Source organism: Halichoerus grypus, chromosome 2, assembly GCF_964656455.1.
Source record: "Halichoerus grypus chromosome 2, mHalGry1.hap1.1, whole genome shotgun sequence".
Classification (NCBI taxonomy): domain Eukaryota; kingdom Metazoa; phylum Chordata; class Mammalia; order Carnivora; family Phocidae; genus Halichoerus; species Halichoerus grypus.
Window position 1 is genome coordinate 145,394,223 of NC_135713.1, and position 22,039 is coordinate 145,416,261.

Sequence of the window (22,039 nt, forward strand, 5' to 3'; positions counted from 1 at the left end):
CACAGCTATGTACACACCCTTTTCTCTTTCCTTACAATGCCTAAAATAAGAAAACAACCCGGATTACAGTAATCGCAAAAATTCCTTGGAGAATAGAAGCTCAGTGAGGACTCAGTTGCTGATGGGTCATAGAGGACACCCATCATCTCACCCCTGGGGCAGGAATGAACATCTGCACACTGGGAAGCGCTTGGTTGAGAACCTCTGACCCGCGGGGCAGGGATGAACATCTGCACGCTGGGAAGGGCTTGGCTGAGAACCTCTGACCCGCATGTTAAATCCCAGACTGAGGATCACACTGGGATCTATGACCCTGGACAATGCACCACACATCTGTCACTGACAGCCGTGGGTACAGGCACATCTGGCATGGACTGGAACCACCCCAATCAGAGGCTTCCCTCCCAGAGATAAACTCCTGTGTCCAGTTACCCCAAGAAGGAGCGTTGGTCTCAACACCAAGGGCAAGACACACAGGGTTGCCGCTGAGGAGGCTACTGCTGGTGTCCATGGGAAAAGCCCCTCACGCCACAACTAATTCCAGAGTGAAGAACCATCAGCTGATCTCACAGTTCTATAGAGACTGCTGTTTCTGCACTTCCCACTTGCCTGGAAACCCTCAGGAAGGAAAGAAGGTTTCTGAAATTGGGGGTGTCCATTTGTGACAATGCCCTATTCTTTCATTCTGCAGTTGGGGGCATGGAGCCCAAGGATGCTCTGCAAGCTTTGCCCACCTTGTGATCAGGCACACCCTCTCCCAGGGTCCAAATCCAACCCTCATTCAGGGGTACCTGTGATTAAAGACATGTACCCCCCCAAGTCCTAAGTCCTTGAGTTAACCACAGGATTCGTGGATTGGGCTGACTCAATCAGGTGGGGGAGATAGAAGTTCTCTGGTGGTTTTGAAAACATTGAGAGATCTCACTGGGTTTACACATCTCGACCAATCCTGGGTGAATTTTCTATCCCCATTAGAGACAATTCTGGCTAAAGGAAGAGGCTAGAAGCAAACAGAACACTTGCAAAGTATGTGCTTGGTTAGTCACATATACAGACATGGAATTTCAACCTGGTTCACTGGTTCATTGAAAGATGTTTGAACCAGTGACTCTGGAAACTCCCATCTTCCCTCTAGACCACAGCATGCCCACTCCCCTCCCAGGATTCCACTCAAAGCCCAGCTCAGGTGCAGGTGTGGGAGGAGGCCAGAAGATAACAAAGGCCCAAAAGCTGGAGTGAACCAACTGGGAGAGTGGCCTGGTTGGGCCTGACTCAGTCCACAGGCAGCCCTGGAATCTGCCCACCAGGACACTTCCATGATCTCCAGAAATCGCTCTCAGCTGAGGGACAGGGAAGCTGAGTCACAGTTACATCCTGAGACCTCAGAGCTCAGCCCCACACAAGCAGCCTCCCTGTGGCAATTGAGGAGCAGCCTGGACACTCCCCCTCCCACACCATGGCTGGGGGCTGATGAGCTGGCACTGGGAGACTTGGGTGTGAACAGGTGGCAAGTGGATCCAGAACCTCACTAAGGCAAGAGGCAGGTAGAATCTCTGGCCCATGTTTAAGATCCATTGTCAGAAATCCCACTACACCCCAGAGTTGTGTCACAACCAGAAGGCTGTCAACATACAACCAAAGGAGCACTGCCTGAGATAAAGCTGTGCAGACCCTCTTGAGGCTGAGATTCTCCACTCAGTGCACATTAGAACCACCTGGGCCCTCCAGAACTGCTGCTATTCAGGTCCTACCTGATTTATCACGTCAGAATCACTGAAGATCAGACCTCCATCAGCAATGGGAAACCATCTCCAGGTAGTTCTAATCTATGACTCAGGTGTGACTCACTTACCAAAATATCTGCCCCGCTCCATGGAGTAAAGTGAGGTGGGGAAGGCCAAGGAGACCCCCATTCTCAGGTGCAGCTATGGTAGTGCATGCTATTCCTCTGTGGGAGTAGATCTCTACCCAGGCTGAATGCTGAAATCACCCAGAGATGTCAAAAATACAAATCCCTGGAGCTCCGTCTAAATGTTCTGAGGTCTCAAGCACTGGGACTGACCTTTGAGAGGAGTATAGTGTAGCATCAGGGCTAAGAAGCTATTCTGCCAACTGAATTCACTTGCACACATGATCCATGAGCTGACTGAGCTCATGGGAGCTGGGAGAGGGATCTTGACCAAAGACTCACACTAGGATGTACCACGTGTTGGCTGAGGCCAAGAACAGACCAGGGGGGGCAGCACCTATAAGGGGCACCCTCTGGAAGGTCTTCATGTACAAAGTGACTGACACCTCAGTCAGGGGTGGGAGCCAGCTGGATGAATAGCATGGAGGGCAGTGTGCAACTAACTCAGAAGGATCAGGGCTCCTGAGACAAAATCGTGCTCCACATACTCAGGATGGTGAAGAGAAATGTGGCTGGAGCATGAATAGTGGGCGGGGGTGGGGGTGGGGTGGGGAAATCAGCCTGATCTTATCTATTAAATAGACACGGAAGAAACCTCTGTTCTGACCAAAAAGGTTTGGTCTGCACGTCAAGGACAATGTAAATAGAGTCCCCATCAGAATGCTATGGCGGTTTTCCATGGGAGTGACCTTTCATGCTCAGACTTTTCATTCTAGTGTGAAAAGAACATCCAGTTCATTCCATTAAATCCTTAATATAGGATTAAGATTTCTGCTTAAGCTGAAGCTGTGAGTGAGGGATAAAGGGAATTCAGGAATTGTTCCCTAGGAGGAGATGCTGTGGGCCCCAGACATGTGATCTACATGGAACATCCTAAAGTCCCCAATAGGACCCCTTCACCCCCAGCCCTCCATGGTACCTCCACACCCATTTCCTGTCTCTCCCCCAGATGTAACTCAAGTCCCCAGTCCTTAAGTTAACCACAGGATTCGTGGATTGGCCTAACTCAATCAGGTAGGTGAGACAGTGTAGGTCTCATCTTGCACTGCAAGATGCCAGGACTCAGGGGAACATAAGGAGGGCCTAGATCAGGGCAAGTGGAAGTGCTGAGACTCATCGAAGACCTTCTCACTGGAATGGAGGTCTTGATGCCCAGGACAGGACACTGGTTCTGGAGAGAATCATCCTCCTGTGAGCTGACTGGCCACTCTGTGTGGGACAAGTGTAAATCACATCCAAGCCCTTTAGTGGTGGCTAGACCTCCATTTGCATCAGAAACAGCCAGACACAGAAGACAGCAAACTCATTTCTACACTTGGGACCTCCTGACTCCCAAACTTCCAGCAAAACAGAAGTGCCACCTCTGAGTCCTGGATACAGCCTAGTTGCTGCCAAGAGATGTATCACAGGGCAGACTCAGGAATGAAAAAGGAGGCAAGTCCAGGAGGCAGCTTCTTGAGTGTTGATGGGAAGTGGATGGTCTTTCATTTCATACACAAGCATTTTCCCAGCTGAGAAATACATGCCATACACAGGTCTCTATTTTACAAATAGGGAGGTTTTGGATCCTTGAGACAAGCCTGCTGGATGGTGCTATTACTATCCTCATTGGCAGAGCAGGGTGGTGGTCTCCTTGATCCAGCTGCTCTTCTGAGCTGGGAATAGACTCTCAGCACTCAGGCTCCAGTGCAGGAGGCTGCTCCATGCTGCTCCTGAAAGCCTTCCTGGGCTGGTCCTGCAACATTCCTGATGTTAACGGGACTGTAGGTCTGCTCTAGTCTGTGGGCTCCCTCACTGTATTGTGCATCTCCAGTGTTCAATTTAGATCTTGATTATGTTCTTGTCTTCCATCTGGTGCTCCAGCTCTCCCTAAACGCTTCGCCATAGCAGTCTGTTTATCAGAGATGCTGTCAAGTCCTTGGATTCCCCCTCGGTCATTTCCCATTGTCTGCTTGGAGTGGGTTGTGTGCCTGCTGATTTAGATACAGGTCAGCATCGGGCATTTTGCTCGTTGGGACTGAGATATTGCAGTCTCTTTAAGTAACATTGGCTTTCTTCTGAGGTGAAGTTAAGTACTGTGAATGAGACCTATTTCACAATTTTTTCAAAATATTCTATTTTGCTTTGTTTCAGATGGTCTAAGGTAAGATTTCCAGGAAAGTGAATGGGGGGGGGGGGACCTGATGGAAAATCCACACAAGCAAATACAGTAAGATAAGGATCCTGAGTAGAAGGTGGAATTTAAAACATTTCTGGGCCCCACTGTTTACTCTTGAGGAGCCACACTCAGGACAGGAATGAACTGGTCCTGCTGGGCCATATGGTGGACCAGGAGGAGGAGAGTGCTTCCCCAGCCATCCCCACTGCCCCCATCTATAGCAAGGCTAATTGCCCCAACACAGAGGCTTAGTCCATACTCAACACAGGTGACACCATTAGCCAGCTCACCCACATACTTTCCTTCACTGAGGCAGGATCCCAGCTCCATGAAAGTCAAGATGAAGGATAAAAAGGAACTGGCAAAGAAGAAACCTCCAGAAGTGGATAATTTGGGAAGTCATTAAAGATGGTGTGCCCTCCCCCAACTAGTATACCACAGGACAAGGAAGAGGACATGTCAGGAAAAGGAGCTAGACCCAGATCTAGTGCTGGACCAAGGAGGAAGAAACCAGTGGTGCAGCTCCTTTGAGAAACACAAGTAGACAAGGAGCCCATGGAGGGGATAAAGAGTTGCTTTATCCAATAAGGAGTTCCCTGGGTCCACAGGCTGGGAAGCAGTTTGATAAGGTAAGAGGAGGGGCCTCCAATTAACCCCCCCAACAGGACCTGGGCAGGTAGAGACTCCTCCCCCCACCCATGTCCCCCAACGGATGCCCTGCAAAGTGTCCTTACACTATGAGGGGCTATTCCAGAGACCTACCCTAGAGAGAGCAAGGGCTTGTTGAGATGATCAGGAAGGGGTATATGCCTGGACCCAGTTAAGGTCTCTACATACACTTCTAAGATTTCGTGCGCCTAGGCAGAGATCCCATCTTGTGGCCACCTGCTCCAAAAGATATTCTATTGTTCATTAAACCTGCCATCTGGAGTCTTCTGCCTCTTTCTTCAGTCTCTTCCTGCTCTCCACATCCCAGGACTCATTTCAGATTACACATAGCAAGCTCCTGACAAGGTTCTACCACCAGAAGGCACAGATTCTCTGGAAGCCAGAGAATAAGATAAGAGGCAGCTGGGAGATTTCTCTGGCATAAGCAACACTTACACAGCATGTTACCCAGACAGGAAGGATGACATAGCTTTGGACAGTGAATTAAAACAGACGCACGAGGGCACAGGATGGGCCCTTTAGTTCACTGGGATTTTGCTACCCAGAAGGAAATACAGCCAGTCTATGACCAGAGCTTTGCCCAGGGCCGTACACCATTTATTGCACCAAGAGGTCTGGAGGACAGAGCCAGGCACATCATAGAAAGCAGGGATAAGACAGCTGGTCACCTGTGGAAGAGGACTAAGGAAGAGGAGGATGAAGATAGAGCTGATGGAGTTGAAGTCACCAATGCAAAACATTCATCTCTCTTTTTAAATTCAAACTCCTCTACACAAGAATACGTTCCTGCTACTTTCTCTAAAATTCCCACAAGGCTGCCTGGGGTAGGGGGTTGTGAAGACATATAAAGGGTTATTTTTTTAAAAAGATTTTATTTATTTATTCATGAGAGACAGACAGAGAGAGAGAGGCAGAGGGAGAAGCAGGCTCCCCAAGGAGCAGGGAGCCCGATGCGGGACTCGATCCCAGGACCCTGGGATCATGACCTGAGCTGAAGGCAGATGTTTAACCATCTAAACCACCCAGGTGCGCAAGGGTTTTCTGTTTTTAATAGTATAGTTTTAGGAAATGTGTCAACCTACCAATAAACTTTGATCTTGAGGGACTTTCCCCCTGGACTTGTTCAGAGTGGACATGGCCCCCGGGTGTCCCTAGGCCTGAAGCAAAGATTCAGGGAGAAGGTGGGTGGCCAATGCACTCAAGAGCATTCTGTGCCTCTCTCTCTCAGGTTCTCCCTGTGCAGATGCAGCCATCATCCATCTCAGGGTACAGCTCCAGTCCTGAACCACCACCCACTTCCATTTGTGGAGCATTGTGGTCCACCCCACATGTGGTCTATGTGGATCATCCTTGGGTGCCAGTCAGTCAGAAAAGACTGATCCTTAGCCCTGCATGGTCATTACCATGCCTATTCCACCACAGGGATCTCAGTGGGATCACTCATGCTAGGCCAATCCTGGGTGAGTTTTCTATCCAGATCAGAGAAAATAGGTACTTCTTTGACCAGAGAAGAGGCTATAAACAAACTTTGCGAACACGTTCAAGATATGTGCTTGTTTAGCCCAATTTATACATATGGAATATTCTACCCTGGATTTCATTGAAAGAGGTTTCAACATGTGACTCGAAATTTCCATCTGCCTGTTGGTCCACAGCATATCTCCCAGTATTCCAGTCAAAGCCTAGCTCAGTTGCAGGTGCACAAGGACTGGCAGAGGAGAACAAAGGCCCCAGTCCTGGAGTGACCCAACAGGGACAGTGGCCTAGTTGGGCCTGACTCAATCCACAGGCAGCCATGGAAATCCACCAGGGTATGTCCCTTAGCACCAGAGACATCTCTCAGCAAAGGGGGAAGGGAGGCTGATAGCTACAGCTACACTCTGGGACATTGGCGCTCAGGCTCACACAAGCAGCCTCCCTGTGCAAAGTCAAGAGCAAACTGCAAAGACGCTGGGTAACTTGGGTCTGCAGACAAGACACGTGGATCCAGAACCTCAGTAAGGTAAGAGGCAGGTGGAGTCTTTCTGGCCCATGTTCAAGGTCCACTATCAGAAATGCATACATCCCAGAGCTCGGTCACACCAGGAAAGTCATCAGCAGACAACTCCACGAACACTGCCTGAGAGGAGGTTAGGCAGGTCACACCTGCTTGCCAAGTAGGAAAAACAAGGGCATGAGAGTCTGTGTCCCCTGCAGTATGTTCACATGGAATCCTAACTTTGGAACCAGCTGCCTTGCCAAGTTTGAAATGCCAGTGGGATAGCTCACATTCATGGACTGCATGCCCTGTGGTTGCCCATTAAGTGATGCCCAGGGGAGCCCATTAAATGATATGTGATGAGAACCTCCAGGCACCCAGGGCCTGAGACTTCCCCAGTCACCTTCCAAACCATCTCCTGAACTTCACCCAGAAGAAGCTACCAGCTCTCCTCAGGACTAAAACCCAAATTCTCCTCACTCTGAACCTGATCTGGAAGCTAGGAGATTCTCTGGAGCATTATCCAATGGGGAGACAAGGTATTAGCACAGCCCCCTGTACCCATGAACCCTTCCCTGCCCAAGGCCAACATCATCAAACTTTGGAATGGACAGACAACCTTCATCCCATTCTCCCTGTAGCCAGGATTGGAGGAGAGACACAAGGCAGCCAAGGATCTAGGAGGGGCTCAGCTTCCTGGGGCCTTGAGATCAGCCACCTTCTCCCCCTGCTTTCTTGTGCATTGTTGGTGCTCAGAGGCTCATTTACCTTCAAGGAACAACTTGAACATCAGAGAGAACAGCTCTTCAATCCTGCCTTCAGCATTTTCCAGCAGGCCAGCATCGGCCTTTCATTTAGAAGTTCTGGGCCTCCAACAGACACATGAAAAAGTGCTCAACCTCACTCGGCATCAGGGAAATCCAAATCAAAACCTCAGTGAGATACCACCTCACACCAGTCAGAATAGCTAAAATTAACAAGTCAGGAAACGACAGATGTTGGCGAGGATGCGGAGAAAGGGGAACCCTCCTACACTGTTGGTGGGAATGCAAGCTGGTGCAGCCACTCTGGAAAACAGTATGGAGGTTCCTCAAAAAGTTGAAAATAGAGCTACCGTACGACCCAGCAATTGCACTACTGGGTATTTACCCCAAAGATACAAATGTACAGATCTGAAGGGGTACGTGCACCCCGATGTTTATAGCAGCAATGTCCACAATAGCCAAACTATGGAAAGAGCCAAGATGTCCATCAACAGATGAATGGATAAAGATGTGATACACACACACACACACACAACGGAATATTATGCAGCCATAAAAAAACTGAAATCTTGCCATTTGCAACGACGTGGATGGAACTAGAGGGTATTAGGCTGAGCGAAATAAGTCAATCAGAGAAAGACATGACCTCACTGATAGGAGGAATTCTTAATCTCAGGAAACAAACTGAGGGTTGCTGGAGTGGTGGGGGGCGGGAGGGATGGGGTGGCTGGGTGATAGACATTGGGGAGGGTACGTGCTATGGTGAGTGCTGTGAATTGTGTAAGACTGTTGAATCACAGACCTGTACGTCTGAAACAAATAATACATTATGTTAAAAAAAAAAAAAAAAGATAGTAGGAAGGGAACAATGAAGGGAGGGAAACCGGAGGGGGGGCGGAGACAAACTATGAGAGACGATGGACTCTGAGAAACAAACTGAAGGTTCTACAGGGGAGGGGGGGTGGGGGGATGGGTTAGCCTGGTGATGGGTATTAAAGAGGGCACGTACTGCATGGAGCACTGGGTGTTATACGCAAACAATGAATCATGGAACACTACATCAAAAACTAATGATGTATGGTGATTAACATAATAAGATAAAATTTAAACCCCCCCCCAAGTAAAAAAAAAAAAATTCTGGGCCTCATCCTCCTACAATATTGAGTTCCTGTTCCTTCAATAGTCAGTCTTAGCGTATTTGTGCCCTGTGTACATCTGCACACTTAATGTCACTGTTACAGTCTTACATGTTTCTCCACATTCCTTGAAGTATAAGTGAACTTTTCTCCTGATATTGATCCCAGCTTACTCTAGGCTTTCTCTTGATAACCATCATTACACTCAACAATTCACTTTCTGTTACGAATAAGGTTAGTCAAGAACTTTTAACTTCAGTCCTTTGACAAATACTACCTCCTGCTCAGAGTAGGAACTTTGGGAGAACAGAGCTGACTTCATGGTCACCAGAGGGCGCTGGTGAGCGGCCACGGATCCAAGACTGAACCTTCCAGAATCCAGACCCTCTGTCTTGGGCTGTCAGAGCTCAGAGCCCAGGCAGAAGGACTCTGCTAGGACCAGGGGGTGGGCAGTGCACCCACAGATCAGCCAGACAGACGTGGGTGCAGGCACATCTGGGTTTTGGTGCTGTCACCCCATCTGGGAGCCCCTCCCCCTGGGGCATCTCTGTGGAGGTAGACGCTGGTGCCTAATAAGCCTCCTTACACCAGGATTCTTCGTGCTCGCCTGGGAGGCCTTTCAAAGACTCTCCCCTTCGGGGCACAGGGGTGGGGGGTGGGTAGGAGTGGAGAAGGGCAGCTGTCCCAGATGAATCAGTTCAAATTCCCCGGTCTTGGTTCATGGAGTGGGGACGTTAGGGTTCTTGCACCGACTGCAGGCTGGATACCCGCATCTATCTACCCATCTACTCTAGGCCTCCAGAAACAACTCGCTGCCCTGAGATTTCTGATTGCACCCAAGGAGTCAAGACTCAACATGTTGTTGCTCAGGGAGGACTCAGGGAGAACCTGGATGACGCAAAAGTCAAACCACCTGATCCGCATCCTTTCCGGAGTCCTGTGGGCAGTGCCAGCTGCCACCAGGGGGCAACAGAGACACCACAGGGCTGGAGCGCCTATGGGGGGGGGTCGGACAGGGCTGCCTCTGGTGGGAGGATGGTGGTGGGGCTCACCCTGAGCTGGATGTTGTCACTGTGTATGGGTGTCCGAGCCCCTGTCCCCAGCCTTGGTCAGACTTATCACACCCAAGAGCTTAAATAGCCTCAAACATTCCCTCAGTTCTGCCCCTCTTTCTGCTCCCTTCTATTTACCCCTGACAGTCTGAAAAATTAAATTTCCCTTTTGTCATTCAGGAACCTGTAATGACTATCTTAAAAAAAAAAATTTTTTTTTTTTTTTTTAAAGATTTTACTCATCAGAGAGCACACAAGCTGGGGAGTGGCGGGCAGAAGGAGAAGCAGGCTCCCCGCCCAGCAGGGAGCCCGATGCGGGGCTCGATCCCAGGACCCTGGGATCATGACCTGAGCCGAAGGCAGACACTTAACCGACTGAGCCACCCAGACGTCCCTGTAAATACTTTTGAATAACTTCTATGGCACATCAGAAACTCTTTCCTGGACTCACTTGGTTCACCCCAGCACCCATTAGTTTGACATTTAAATACCTTGCAGGAAGACCTAGTAGGTTTATCCACTTAAAGTACTTTTTCCTGTAAGATACTAACGCAGTGTCCCTTGAATTCAAGTATTCAGCCAGTAACTTCAACATATTTACAAATTTTTTTTTTTTTTTTTTTTTGGTAAGAGCATGTAAACGGGGGTAGGGGAAAAGGGAGAGAGAATCTCAAGCCGACTCCCTGCTGAGCTGGGAGTCCGCCTCGGGGCTCGATCCCAGGACCTTGAGATCTCGACCTGAGCGGAAAGCAAGAGTTGGACACTTAACTGACTGAGCCACCCAGGTGCCCCTACGCAGGTAGCACTTTTAATTGAAATGCTGTCACTGAAAAAACAGTGTTTTACACTGAAAGAGAAACAATTTTGTCGTACAGCACTGGATTTTCATAAGCTTTAAAGCTGAGCACAGCATATCCTCACATAACCTCAAGAAGAGAAATAGCTATAAAATTATTTGACAAACCCATTATCTGATCTGCATCCCCCTCCAGAGGCAGTCTCAGGTAGGGCTTCTAGGTCAGGCTAGAGTCCTCTGCCTCAAGCAGCAGGGTCTTCATAAAGCTCTCGAATTTCTTAAGGGTTAAAAGGCAAGCAAACCCAGAAAAACCCAGCCATTTGGACCCTCTCAAAGCTGAGCTTCTCCATCCTGATGGTGCGTTAGAACCACCTAAGACCTTCAGAACTTTAGACCCCCCCTGGATCGTCACTTGAGAATCACTGAAGGGTGTCCCCTCAGCACTGTGAAACACTGGAGTTCTAATCCACAGCCTGGGAGTGACTCAGTTACTCATGTTTCCACCTCCCTGGAGTACAGGGAGGTGGGAAAGGCCAAGGAGGCTCCTGCCATCAGGTGCAGCTCATGGCAAAAGCCAAAAAATTCCTCTAGGGGAACAGAGATTTACCCAGGTTGCTTGTTCTACGAAGTGGAGGACCTCAGTCCAAAATTATTAAGTCCATATCACTGGCATTGGCCTCTGATCAAGTCCTCCATTCCACTGTAGCATCAGTCCTGGGAAGCTACTCTACAGCCTAATTTGCGACACGATCCAGGATTTCACGGAGCTTAGAGACCAGTGGGAGGGCTAGACTGGACCACAGAGTTACATGAAGTCTATGAAGTAGGAGTCCATTTTCAGGACTGAAGAATAGGCAGCACCTCTGAGGAGTGTCCCCACCCTCTCAGGTCTCTGTGTACAGGTGGTAACAGACCTGAGTGAGAAGTGGGAACCAGCTTGATTAACGGCCTTGGGGATGGGGGATGGGAAGTGAGCACTTTACACAGAGGAACCGAGTCCCCAAGAGAGAATTGTACCCACTGTAGTGAGGCAAGGAGAGAAGGTAGATGTAGCTGGAGCCTGGACATGGAAAGTCCTCTTGATCTGAAGAGGTCAAGTCAACACGGGAGGAAGGCTGTCTGCCCTGAACCTAGGAAGAGATTTTATTGTACCATGGACAGGAACAGCAGGGACCCCCCCCCATTATGGTGCCTTGGCTCCTGTCCACGGGAGGGACCCTGAATGCCTGGGCCATTTGAGATCCAACATGCAGAAGAGAATTCCTTATAATCTATTTAGCTGTTAGGATTTCAAGATGTTCTACTGATGTGGCTGCTGTCAGTAAAGGGGGGAAAAGAAACCAGGAATTGCTCCCCATAAGGAGCTACCATTGCCCCCCGCCATGTGGTCTACATAGAGCAACCTCAAGACCTGGACGGGAGCCCTGAGCCTTCCATGGTGTCTCCATGCTCAGTTCCTGCCTTCTCCCAGCAGACCCTGCCCCTAGCAACATAGACCACCTCTGACTTGGATCTAGATCCAGAACTGAAAGTGGATTCCACTCCCACTTGTGAGACAAGGGACATCAGGACTCCTTTTCCCAAAACCCAATGGAATGAAAATAAGGTGTAAAACGAACTGGAGGATCCTCTACCTCTGGCTCGTGGCTAGGGCTTGAATGGGACTCAAAAATGCTGAGGGCGCCAAGGGGCAGGGAGAGAGCAGAGCTTCCTAGTGACTTGGGATCAGTAACCCCCTCATTCTCTCCAACAACCTTGCTGCATGAGGATAATTAGCCCGCAAGGGAAGCTTGCAGATTGGAGGAGTCAGTGGAGTGGTGTTTTACCATCAGCATTCCTGGCTGTGTGAGCAGAATCTTATCACTTTGTGTTTGGGCCTCATTCACTCCTTAGAACTTCCTTTTGTGAGTAGGACCCAATGGCTTAGGTCTCAAACCAGTTTTCTCCACACTTCCTGGGTCACGTTTATAAAACCATGACTGCTCTATCATGTAGACCCAAATCTCGCCCATCTTGCTCTTCAAAAGCTCGGGTCACTTAACATACATGCAAAACTTATTCTTCACTTCTCTGCTAAGGACTAAAATAAGGACAAATTCACTAGTACAGCAGTCCCTGGCCTAATATTGCTTTCCCATGGAGAATACAAGCTTTATGAGAACTCAGTCCACTGATGGGTCAACTAGGGAGCCCCATCATCTCATCCGTGGGCAGACTAGAATGTTTGCAGCTGGGGGCAGGGTCGGTTCAGAACCATTATTTATGTTAACCCCTAGGCAGGGGGATACAGCTAGGACCCGCTGACCCGGGGGAGGGCAGGGGGTTACAGCCAGGACCCGCTGACCCGGGGGAGGGCAGGGGGTTACAGCCAGGACCCGCTGACCCGGGGGAGGGCAGGGGGTTACAGCCAGGACCCGCTGACCCAGGGGAGGGCAGGGGGTTACAGCCAGGACCCGCTGACCCGGGGGAGGGCAGGGGGTTACAGCCAGGACCCGCTGACCCGGGGGAGGGCAGGGGGTTACAGCCAGGACCCGCTGACGTGGACAGCCCACCTCATCACTCACAACCATTGTGGGCACATACAGACTTGCTAGGGACTGTAGCACCAAGCCTAGCATCAGAGGCCATTCCTGCCCACCCCAGGCTATCTCCTCTATCCAGTTAACCCCTGTAAGGAGGTTTGACCTAAACACCAAAGACAATCAAGACAGGGTTGCCCCTGAGGATGCCATTTGCTGTGGTCTATGGGAAAGACCCTTAACGCCAGATTATTTTAATTCCAGAGTGAAGAAAACCCAGGTCATTCCATGGTTTTATGGAGGCTGGGGTTTGGCCCTTTTTGACTGGAGCTCTCAGGGAGGTTAAAAGAAAAAAAAGAACTCAGAAGTCAGGGGTGGGCATTTGTGGAAAAGAGACAACATGTATTGCAGGTGGGGGTATAAGGCCCAGAATCCTTTCGAATCACTGCTCTAGTGGAGGCCAGACACACCTTCTCCCAGTTATCCAGTCAGATGCTAGTTCAGGTGAAGCCGAAGGGATCCGGCAGATGTAATCCATGCCCCAGTCCTAACACGACTCCCAAGGAGAACACTGGATTAGCCTGCCTCAGTCACAGGTAAGACTTGAGCCCCCTTGCCCTCTGCTTTTTAAAGATTTAGAGAAAGCCTGTGAGCAAGTGGGGGGGAGGGGCAGAGGGAGAAGGCGAGAGAATCTCCAATAGACTCCTCACTGAGCAGGGAGCTCAACATGGCGGGGCTCGATCCCACCACCTGAGCCAAAGCCAAGAAATCAAGAGTCAGATGCTTAACCGGTTGATCCACCCAGGAACACCGCCCTTCTCCTGCCCCATTTTCAGTGGAAGACACCAGGACTCCGTGCAGGCTGTGCCCAAGATCAGAGCCAGTGGGAGTGCTGGAACTTAGTACTTGCCCAGAAAACCACAGCTTGGTACCTAGCGCCCCCTGTGGGTGGTGGCCAGTTTCTGCCCGAGGGCCTGGGGTCCCCTCCTCCACCATGTCAAGAACCCCTCTGCCCTGCACTCTCTTGTCTCCTCTCACACTTTAGGGAATAGTGTCCTCAACACTCTCTCCTGGCGCGACGTTCTCTGCTCCCGACACCTTGATGTCCTCCCTAAAGTATTTGTCACTAAGACCCTTCCAGGACTCCATAGCTTCAAATGCCCAGCTCATTCCAGCCCAGAGCTCAGCAGAAACTCCCGATGGATCCCACACCCACCCCGATTTCCTTCTTTTTCTCTCCAACTTCTTTTGGTTGGCAACTGTTTCCACCCAGGCACACCGCTCTCACTCCACCCCGCGGAAACCCCGTCCCTTTTACTCCTATTCCTCTCCCTTCCTTCCAGATTCCCTAGAACTCCAAAATTGGGCTGAGTTTTCCTCAGAGGTCCCTCATGTTGGTATCGAAGTAACTTTAAAATTGGTGGCTTTCTATCCCTCAACAAGGGTCTGCAGATCCTTGAGGAGGCCAGCAGTGCTAAGTCTTGGTGAAACCCACTTCCCTCTCCAGGACCCCTATTGATCCTTAAGGGGGAGAATTGGGCCAAGGTGGGAGGGGAGGTTTGGCCTTGTGTTTATGGAGAGGCCCCTGTGGAACTCTTCCCTACCTCCAACCCCACTGACCCTTCAGCCTAAGACTGAGTTGCCCTGCACAGCAAGAACCACTGTTTTCTCCCCCTCTCCTCCCGCTTCTCGCTCACCAGCTTCACCCTTTCATGACACCGTTCAGGTAAAAATTGCCATAGATTCTGTCCCACGTTTTTCTCATCTGCTCAATCTCCCTTCTCACAGGACACTGAAGCTCTCTTTGGCTTCCCATATGGGAGTTTTTCTTCCACGTTCTCGGTCACTCAGAAACCTGACGAGACTCCATTTTGTCCCTGAGGTGAAAATACTTGGCAGTCTCTTCTTTGGCACAGAATCTCCCACTGCCCTGCACAGTCTGCTCTGAGCTCTGTCCTCCCTGGTAAAGACCTTCCTCACACGCCAACACCCCCTGCTACCTCACCATTCCGTTAAACGCAACTACTTTCTCTCCCGCCATTTCCCCCATTCCCTTCCTATTTCAAAAATCCATCCAAGGAGCTTCGTAAGTCAATGTTTCATAATCCAAGAGTGAAACAATTTTCGCTAAGTTAGCAGATTTTCCCTAAGGCATAAGAGGTTTAGGATTCAACACTCAGGTTTCTCTATTTTTAGAAAGACAAGCAGCCCTAAAGTTGTGTGAAATCAATTCCTCAGAAGTCCAGAAGCACCCCCCGCAAAGCCTGAAATCTCAGAAAATCTTTCCTAGATCAGGCGCAAGTCATCTGCCCCAGAAAGCCTCTGAGAGCTACCCTCCTTTCCTCAGACAAACAGTGTAGCCCCTGCCCATCCAACCCTTTTTAAGAGGAACTTCTCCACCCCCATCGTTCATTAGAAGCACCTGAGACTTTACTAGAGTCTCTACTGGATCCCCGGATCCCCTGGATCCCCGGGGAGGTGGGAAGGACCATGGACTCAGGTGCAGCTCATGGCAAAGGGCATGATGTTCCTCTAGGGGGCAGCAGATCTCAGCCCAGGCTGCAGGTGAGACTCCTCCAGGCAGCTCTCCACAAACACCCAGGCCTGAGACCCGGCCCAGGAGAATTAACTTTTAACCACAGGGATTGACCTTTGAAATGCTTTCCAGCTGATTCCATGGTTAAGTCAGGCCTGGGAAACTGTTCTACAGCTCAATTCGCTTACAGCCAGGATGTATGATTTTGCTGAGTTTATAGACCAGGGCAGAGCTAGAGTTGACCAAGAAGTTAACTTGAACTGGCCCTGGCATTGGTGGTGGACGACGGATTACTAGGACGTATGTGTGAGGGTTGTCACCATCGGAGAAGGCATCGGGTCATGAACCCAGCGACAGTAAGAAGCAGCCTGGTGAATGGTGGACTATGGGCCATGAGCTCCCCACCCAGAAGGAACAAAGGCCTCGCAGCAAAATGGTGCTCACAAAATTCAGGGATCGAGAGAAGATAAGTGTGGCTAGAGCCTCGATATTAGGAGGAAATTTAGCTTGACCTGAAGTTGTCGGGTGGACAGGAATGAAGAAGGTTCTGAGAAGTCACAGAACCCGTGGGCTGCACACGGAGGCAAATCTAAGCAGGATCCTCTGTGAGATGTCATGCCGGCTGTTCATGGAAACCCCCTCGGTGCCTGGTCTTTGTTCATTGCCACGTCAGAAAACAAAACAGTTAATGGCACACATAGTTAGAAGATAGGATGCCAATCATTTCTGCTGGAGAAGAGCCGTGAGTATGGTGATCAAAAGAATCTAGGAGTCGTTTCTCCATTTCTGCTCTGGAAACAGCCTGGAGGGTCCCCATTGGCCCAAAGGGAGGGGCGCTGAACAGGGGTTCTATTGAGGGTGACGCTGGGGGAGTTTACTCTGAGTGGGGTCCCGCTGAGCATGGAGGCCAAGGGGATCCTGAAGCTTGGACTTCCTGCTGCATAACAAGGGTGATAAGCTGGAGAGGGAAACTTGGTTGTTAGTAGCATCTGGGGAAGGGGATGGGGTAACATGATCAGGGTTGTGTCTAGCATGGTCCCTTAAGCAGTTGGGGTGGGGTGGACAGGACAGGCCTCGAATGAGAAGCTCAGTGTCTCATTAGGGGATTCCCCGGTCATTTGGGCATCAGGAAAGGGAAGCCTGAAATCTGTCTATGGAAATGAAGGGAATGTAATGTTTTGTTTTTTAAAGATTGATTGATTTTTTTATGTACTCCCTACATACATCCCTGAGATCAAGAGTCACATGCTTTTCTGACTGAGTCAGCCAGGTGCCCCAGGACTGTGGTGTTTTCAGGATTCCTCCTGAGCTAGTAGACCCTGAGCCTGAGTTGACTTAAGAAGTTGCCACTCCTTGTAAAGCCCCTTTCCCTGCCTCCTCAGACTCCATCCTGAGATAGATGCCATAAATCTGAAGGACCAGGGAGAAATGAGACCAACTGTGGATGGTCACCAAGACTTGAGTTTTCTTCTGAGTGGGGTCCAGAATCCTGATGTGCAGTTGAGCTCCTGAAGTCAAAAGACAATCCAAGGATAATATTGCTTGTGTTCTTGATCATCTTGTGTCCTCCCCGCCATCCCCTGGGCATCTATTCACTCTCTTTGCCCTCTCCCACCCTGTGCCCCCTACGGCATGTTCAAATCTCAAGTCCATTCTCCTATAAAGAAAAAAGCTCTGCCTCCCTCTCTCCTTGCCTCCAGAAACTCTTCTTTCAACCTAAGGCCTGCAAAGCAGGTCCCACACCATCTCCACAATCTGTGCTACCCCAACCAGCTGAAGCCTGCCTGACCCCCCCACAACCCTCCATTCAAACACCCTCCAAAGTCAAATCCCAAGAATTTTCTGCCAAACCCAAAGGGCTTCGCTGACTCCTAACGCCAACTCGTGGAGGGGAGGGTGGCTCATCTGTAGGAATGTCGCAGCTTCTCACTTTGCCTTTGGGGACGTGGGGGTCCAGAGACTCTTGGAATCACTGCCCCCTTGATCTCTAGTTAACCTGGTCCCAAGTAATCAATCAAACTCCAGTTTAGGTGATCCAAGGAGGACCTTTTGCAGATGCAATAAAAGTACCAAATTAGCTCATCTTCAGTTAATCTAGAAAGAGTGGGTCAGGTGGATCTGACTCGATCACATCCAGGACCTTCAGTAGAGGTGGGTTCAGAGACTGCCCCCCAGCAGCTTAGAGGAACACACCCATTTCTATATTCGGGGGCTTCCTGCTCTTCTGAATTCCAGCAGCACAGAGTGAGGGCTGATTGTTGGCCAGCCCTGGATGAGGGCATGTGGCTACAGCAAAACGAATCACAGAACTCAGGAACAAAACTGGAGGCAAGTTGGGATGGAACCTGGGTCCTGTGTGTTTCTGGGAGGAGGGATGGATTGTTGGACCTCATTTTCTTTCCTAAGCGTTAAAATTCCTGCCTCGAACGCTTCTCCACTCTTTACAAGTATTCATCTCATTCATCTAATTCATCTCATTGCAAACCAGATGGCAGGTGTTACTCATTTGACAGAGAAGGAACCTGAGCCATGGCACGGTAACCACTTTGAGGAGGGACCCACAGTCATAATTTCTGAGCTGGGAGTAAGAACCCAGCAGTGTGGCTCCTGAGACCATGACCTCAACGGTGCCTCTTCCTGCCTGATGGCACCTCTCTCAAATTCCCGACTTTAAGGGGATCGTGCATCCGCTTTGGGAATTCATCTCTAGAAGTTCCATTCAGGTCTTTTGTATCTTCCTATTATCTCTTTATGTTCCCGCTTTCTTTCCATGCTCGAGCACAGGGGGTCCATTTCTCATGCCTGTTTTATACTCTTTCGCTACTAATCCAACCGTCTATATCCTTTCTGGGTCTACTGATTGATTTTCTTCTGCTGGTGGTGATTTGTATTGCTGTTTTGTCGCGTGCCCCAGTAATTCTAGGTAGGAGAGCAGCACTGTGCATTTGTGGGTCTGGATATTGTGTTTCTTTAACTCATGTTGGGCTTTGTTCTGTGATGCAGCGAAGGTACTTCAAAAACACTTTGATCCTTTTAAGGATGGTTCTGAAATCTTTGTTGGGACCAGAACAGGCTTCAGGCTGTGGATAATTTGGCCCCACCGCTGAGGCAATAGCCTTTTGAGCTCTCTGTTTGAATCCCCTGGGATTAGGGGGTCTTCCACTCCGGTTGCTGGGCGCACAGATTCTTCCAAGCCCTGAGTGACCCCAGGATTTTCCAACCTGCTCCCTTTTGTGGTTCTTACTGAGCCCAGGTGTTTCCCACCCACTCATGGGCTCATCTGTTCTTGGATGGGGGGCTTCCGTGTAGATCTCCAGAGCTTACATGCCCTCTCTCCCTCTCTTCCTCTGTGTGTGTGTTTCTCTATGTCTCTCTCTCTCTTTTTTCCCTGTGTTGCTTTCTTATCCTGTACTTGCCACTGTGAGTTCCAGCAATCTTCACGCCAAGTTCTCAACTCAGGACACCCAGACTCTGTTGGGATTCCTGCTCCTTGTTCTAAAGTCTGGAAACTCTGCAGGCTCTGAGCTGGGCGTTGTAGAACTTCTTTTCTCCTTCCAGACCACTTTCTGTATTCCTCTTGTCCATGGTCTAAAAACCATTAGTTCAGTATTCCCCCGGCTTTTTACATGTTCGATGCAAGTGTGACAAAAAGGAGCACTCTGCTTTGTTTTGAAATAATGTCTTAGCTAATAGCAACTGATAGTCTTCATTATTGTAGAATACATTTTTTTCTAGATCAGTTCTTAGGAGTTGAGAATAATTTTCATTTTTAATTCTGTGATCAGCTAATGATTGAATCGATCACACATGATTCGTTAAGTGATGATCGACTATGTAAATAGTCATCTTTGGTTTTTAATTGGAAAGTGACTTCAGGCTGAAATTACTAGAAAATTTACTAGAAAATTACCCCAGGAAGTAAAGGAGGAAAAAGAAACTCAGGGAGTGGGGAAAGCCCTCAGCTACAATGTTCTTATTCATGTTTAGGGAAAACTTTTTTTTTTAAGATTTTATTTATTTATTTATTTATTTATTTATTTATTTATTTATTTATTTTAGAGCCAGAGAAAGAGCGTGAGCACGAGTTGAGGGAGGAGCAGAGGGGAGAAGGAGAAGCAGGCTCCACACTGAGCGCAGAGCCCGAGGCGGGGCTCAGTCTCACGACCCTGAGATCGTGACCTGAGCCAAAACCAAGAGTCGGATGCCCAACCAACTGAGCCACCCCGGTGCCCCTAGAGAAAACCTTCTATCCACCTCCTTCATCTTCTCAACCTGCAGTACTCACCCCAGGCCCCAGATGGGGGCAGCTCCAGGGATGACGGGGATGTCTTGATGTGAGAGGGCCCACTGGGGGTGGGATGTGAACCCCATATGAGCAGAGCCCTCCCAGGCAGTAAATGAACCATCGAAGCCCTGCCAATATTCTCTGGAATATGATTTATGGAAGTGGGAACAACATCCAGACCCTCAGAAGCTCCCTGCCCTGGCTCTGGGATCGCATGGCTTGGTCATTCGCATGCTGGCTGGTGCTGAATCCCTGAACGTCTCACCTAAGGTTTTCTATCTCCCCCTAACTGAATAAAGTCCCGTTTGGACCTGTCCGTCTCTGGGAAACCCTCAAAAGTGCACACCAGCTGTGCCAAAGCACCTCCATATTCCTCTCTCCTTGCCAGGTCCTGGAGGTGACCCGAGATTCAGAGTTTCCTGCAAGAATGGGGATTTCTTGAATGCCAAGGGTTGAGGAAGAATCACGTTGCACTGATAGCAACTGCCCAGCATCTCAAGCACAGGGACCCAAAGAAGAGCTGGTGATGATGTGTCCAGATGTTCCTAAGCATGCAGGATGTCAGACTGGATCTTCATGAGGCCAACAAGAGTCCACGGAGCCAATCTTTGTCCTGCTCTGATGGAGAGCCCCTTCACCAGATCCCAGGACACAGAAGGGAGGACAATGTCTTCCCAGGCTTGTCTCTTCTATATGCATCTTCATGGTCCATTGGTGAGTGGCATCGGCTGGCTCAGTGGTCACACTGTCCTGAGCAGGACAGAATGAGGGGACTGGCCCCTGCGCACAGGTGTTCCCTCTACACACGCAACAAAGGACTCGATGCTTGGAGCGTCCTTCCGCTTCTCTCTCCTATTTGCTCCTCAACAATGTGCCTCAAGCCATGGCCTGGGGGACTTTTCTCCTGGACTTGTTCAGAGCAGACATGGCTCCTGGGCATGGCTAGGTCAGAGGCGAAGATTCAGGGAGAGGGTGGGTGATGTCCTCATGAGTTCTCCATGTGCCTTTGCCTCTTTCCGATCCTCTCTGTGCTGATGTGGCTGACCTCTGACCTCCAAGTACCAGCCTAATGCCTGTGCCATCCCTGATCCCTCTGAGGGGATGCTGTGTTCCCCCATACATGGGATCTCGGTCGAGGACCCTCATATGCCCAGATGGGAGCCCTGAAACACGAACCTTCATGGTCAAGTCCATACCTGTTTCCTGCCTTTCTTCCTGCAGCCCTGAGCACCCAGCAGCTGTGGTTAGACTCCCTTGACATTGATTCAGATCCAGAATTAAAGACAGAACCTGGATCCCAATTTTATTGGAAGGACAGTGGAATAGCGCAACTCTATACATTCATGACTCCTTCCTTTCCCAGACCAATGTAACGAAAATAAAATGTCAAATTAAATGCATGACTGTGAACCTTGTCCCTTTCTGCCTTGTGCTTGGGGCTTGGATGGGACCCAGAATTACAGAGGCCAAGGGGCAGGGAGGGAGCTTGGCAACCCAGTAACTTGGGACCCATCATCCTGTCCCCTATGCACTCCATCGCGCTTTCAGCATGGAGGTCCCTTTACCATGAGGGGCATCTGGGACTCTCAGAACTGCTGGATCCTGCCTTCATCATTTCCTAGCTGTGTGATCACAGAACTTATGTTTGTTTCTGAGCCTCAAGTTCCTCCCTTTATAATGGAGGCTGATGTTCCTTACTTCAGGAGATAATTTTAGGATATAAACATACACAGACACACACACACGACATAATCACTGTGTGTGTGCAATTTATTTCCCCACATTTCTTGTGTTCCATTTTTTTTTAGGGAAACTTCGAGATCATTATAGTTTCACATGAAGTTGTGACAAATAATAATGCGAGGGGTCCCAGAGAGACCCCTCATACCCCTTATCCAGGTTTCCCCAGTGGTAGCATCTCAGAAAACCAAAGTACAATAGCATAACTGGGATGTTGACCTGGTTACAGACAGGAACTGGAATCACCATTAGGATCCCTCGTTTTGTCCTTTTATGGCCACACACACAACCCTCTCACACGCACTGCTTCCTTAACTCCTGGCAACTACTGAGATAGCCTCCATTTCTCTATGTTTGTAATTTCAAGAAAATTATATATATATGGAATCATACAGAATGTAATTTCTGGGATTGGCTTTTTTCACTAGCCATAATCTCAAGAGTCATTGAGATTTTTGCATGTCTCAATCATTTGTTCCTTTTTATTGCTGAGTACA